The sequence below is a fragment of the Asparagus officinalis genome, unplaced genomic scaffold, assembly GCF_001876935.1.
Source record: "Asparagus officinalis unplaced genomic scaffold, Aspof.V1 AsparagusV1_Un386, whole genome shotgun sequence".
NCBI lineage: Eukaryota > Viridiplantae > Streptophyta > Magnoliopsida > Asparagales > Asparagaceae > Asparagus > Asparagus officinalis.
In genome coordinates, this window is record NW_017972651.1 from 15 (window position 1) to 3,562 (window position 3,548).

The following is a 3,548-nucleotide window of genomic DNA, read 5'->3' on the forward strand; positions in this document are numbered from 1 at the left end:
AGAGACTTCCACTGTGTGTACCTCTCGTCGACGCTCGTCTCCCCTGTTTTCGCTCTATCTTTCATCTTCAACCTCTCTCTCTCTCTCTCTCTCTCTCTCTCTCTCAAAAAAAAACCCCAAGTCAGAGCTCCCAAATCCAGACCTCTGGCAACTCCGATCGAGCTCGACCAACTCCGCCTCCCTCCCAACGTCGGACCCCGAGTTCCCTCCCTCCCTTCCTCCTCTGTCAACGTCACCCCTCCCCCCAAATCAACAGCAGCCCCAAAATCGGAGCTCCCCCAAAATCGTCGACGGCATTTTTGCAATTGTCCCGAACCCTCAAAAAAAGCCCCAAATCAAGCCTAATTTCTACCGCCGACGAACGTCCAACCTGCGATCGCCGCCCGAAGCTCGCCGAAGCTCGCCACCATCGACATCCCCTCGCCCCCACTCAGCATCGCCGCCGGATCATCACCTCGACCTCCTCCTTTCCACCGCTCGAAATCGCCGACTTCGGAGCTCGCCAAGGTGTCTAGATATATAATCCATTTCATTTTCCTTAAACTCTTTTCCATATGATGCATTTAGTATATATGTGTCCTTTTCAAATTTTGGGCCATATTCTTCATTTAGTATATATGTGTCCTTTTCAATTTTTTTACTTATTTCAAAAAAAAATTCTATAGAAAGTATGATGACATTTACTGTCAAAATATCTGAAGTGCTTGAAGTCATACACCCATTTCATCTACTTTCAGAGGTCTTCATCTCAAGTAAATCAGCTGGGTATTTTCTTCCCAACGTAAGTTCTTGTTTTGTTAACTTTTGTAAAATAAACACACATATTCATCAATTAGTGGGCTAATTGTGCATGCATAAACATACATAGGCATGTTTATGTACATATGTTGCTATCTTTTATTGACTACCCGAAGTTAACTATCTGGATATATATTCTAAGAAAACCCAAGGACTGATTTATCTTCTCAAAGGAATTTCATATTTCCATGGCCCTGCACTGATCTAGGCGTGAAATCAAAGTTGCAACATTAACTAATGAACCATCTTAGCAATCTTTATGCTTCCTGTTAAATGGAAAGCTTCTAAGTCAACATTGCAAGCAAATTATTCTGCGGTTTATAGACATTGAAGCAATCAGTGTATCGTAACTGCTGTAGTCATTTCATTTCAATGGTTTTTCACAGGTAGTTAAAGACGTCGCATTGACAATATCCCAAGCTATAGAGCCTGTAGAGAAAGGTGTCACAAAGATACAAGAGAGCCTTCATCTATCTATGGGATCAGACAAGGAGGACGAAGGACGTAAGGTTAAGGTCGAAGAGCAGGTCACAGAGAAAGCGGAAGATGGCAAGGTTGAAGTAATTAGTTCGGAGAAGGTAATTGCTGAATCCAGTGATTAAAGCTGGAAGTTCTAGGATAGAATGGAAGTATCAGCAAAGGTTTGTTTTGAGAGTCAGAATGTTCGAAGAGACAGTACAGCAGGAAATCTCATGTTTTTAGCTTACTTTGTTTAGGCTTGTGGGTACAGTTTGTGATAGTGATTTTATTTCTTCAGGATCTTGATTGTTTGAGTGGTGTTGATTGCAACGGATGGAGAAGGATTTAGTTGTTGCGTTGTTTTGCTTGTAAGGTGGGTTGATTGCCCCATATATATATGTAATGTGTGTCGAAGTCTTTTTTTTGTAAACTATTATGTACTCCATTGATTGTACTTGAACGTGAACATTTTTTTGTATAACTGAAGTGGGTTGTAAGGCATTTGGGAATTCAATGATGTTTCGAAGCTGATGTTTGTTTGATTCAGATTTTATTCAGGTTTTGATTGTACTTGAACGTGAACATTTTTTTGTAGAACGTGAACATTTTTTTGTAAACTGACCTTGAACATGAACCTGTATGGCCTTGAACATGAACGTGAACATTTTTTTGATTATGCTATTGGTTTGTTCGAGGTTGTTACATTACCTGTATGGCTTGACCTTGAACATGAACTGGCCTTTATTCCAATGTATGATGAGAGCAGATAGATAGCTTTGGGGCTATTGGTTTGTTCGAGGTTGTGAGGATGTGTACTAAATGCAAATGAGGGGTTCACATTATAAGCAGTAAAGATGTGTCTCAAGTAGTTTCTCGGGCTGTATAAAAGAAACTTAGTTGCTATATTTATTAAAGTAAAATTATATAACATTAATGGATATACACATCAACAACAAATTGAAAGAGACTGCAACTCTCAAACTCACATATAATGAAATCTGTTGCAAAACAATGCAAGCAAAACAATGCAAGCAAAACAACACAATTAGATAAAATGTTTCGGTTACAACATTTGGTCCTGCAAAACAACACAAGCAAAACAACACGGCCATGAACAATGTGCGAGATATACATAACTACTTGCTTCATGTCTTTAATTCACAAAGAAGAAACATACACTAAGTTCAGCCATAAGATCACCCATGAAGCAAGTCATGAGGATACAGATCAATATGTTCTTTCAGGCTAGCCATGCTCAATGAATTTGATATGAGCGCACATTGAATAGTCCCTTCAGCATCAATTGAGGCTTTGGGCTTGGAGTAACCAAGCTCAATTTCTGAAAACAAACAGCCATTACAGCAACAAAGAAAGCTATGAGAAACTCAAGTTTTCGAACCTGCAATAAGATAGTACCAAAAAATCATTTACGGTATACAGGATCAACAGAAATAGGCATACATTATATTTTAAGTTTACAATTAATCATTAGTAATATAAGATTGGATAACGGGTCGGTTTCAAAATTTCTTTCATGGGAAATGCTTCGCTAATTTCATATTATTTTATTTTTTTAAGGATGATGACAGATAAAATTTCCCCCACTCATCGTGCATTCTATATGCAGTTTTACACAAGATTATGATAATAATTTAGCATTATGGGGATGATGCAAGATCTCAAGCCTCACAGTTTCGCATAACAAATGCTGTGTACAGAGTAATTTATCAGATGCACACTTTGTTGGTAAAAAGACTAGTCAGTTCCTGTTCAGTCCTTAAGATTTCATTTCTTTGATTTATTATCTACTTACAGGTAGCTGGAACTTGAAGTTAAGCATGTTAAAATAAAGCATGAGAAGTGGAGGTGGAAAGGAGGAGGTCGAGGCGATGCGAGCGGAGACCTGAGCTCGACGGCGAGTCTGAGCGGGGGCGGCGAGCTCCGAAGTCGGCGAGGCGATGCGAGCGGAGACCTGAGCTCGACGGCGAGTCTGAGCGGGGGCGGCGAGCTCCGAAGTCGGCGATTTCGAGCGGTGGAAAGGAGGAGGTCGAGGTGATGATCCGGCGGCGATGCTGAGTGGGGGCAAGGGGATGTCGATGGTGGCGAGCTTCGGCGAGCTTCGGGCGGTGATCGGAGGTTGGACGTTCGTCGGCGGTAGAAATTAGGCTTGATTTGGGGCTTTTTTGAGGGTTCAGGACAATTGCAAAAATGCCGTCGACGATTTTGGGGGAGCTCCGATTTTGGGGCTGTTGTTGATTTGGGTGTGGGGGGGGGGGGGGCAGAGGAGGAAG

The 3,548-nt window shown here is 41.4% G+C and overlaps 1 long non-coding RNA gene across 2 annotated transcripts; it reads right to left on the bottom strand.

Moving 5' to 3' along the window:
• Positions 1-2,221: 2,221 nt before the first annotated feature.
• Positions 2,222-3,530, bottom strand: LOC109827713. 2 transcript variants are annotated; one of them, XR_002243491.1, is made up of 2 exons: positions 3,230-3,530; positions 2,222-2,656 (listed from the first exon to the last, which is right to left on the bottom strand). It is a non-coding gene; the product is annotated as an uncharacterized LOC109827713 (long non-coding RNA). The 2 variants fall into 2 exon arrangements; XR_002243492.1 differs by lacking the exon at positions 3,230-3,530 and adding an exon at positions 3,161-3,211.
• Positions 3,531-3,548: the final 18 nt, after the last annotated feature.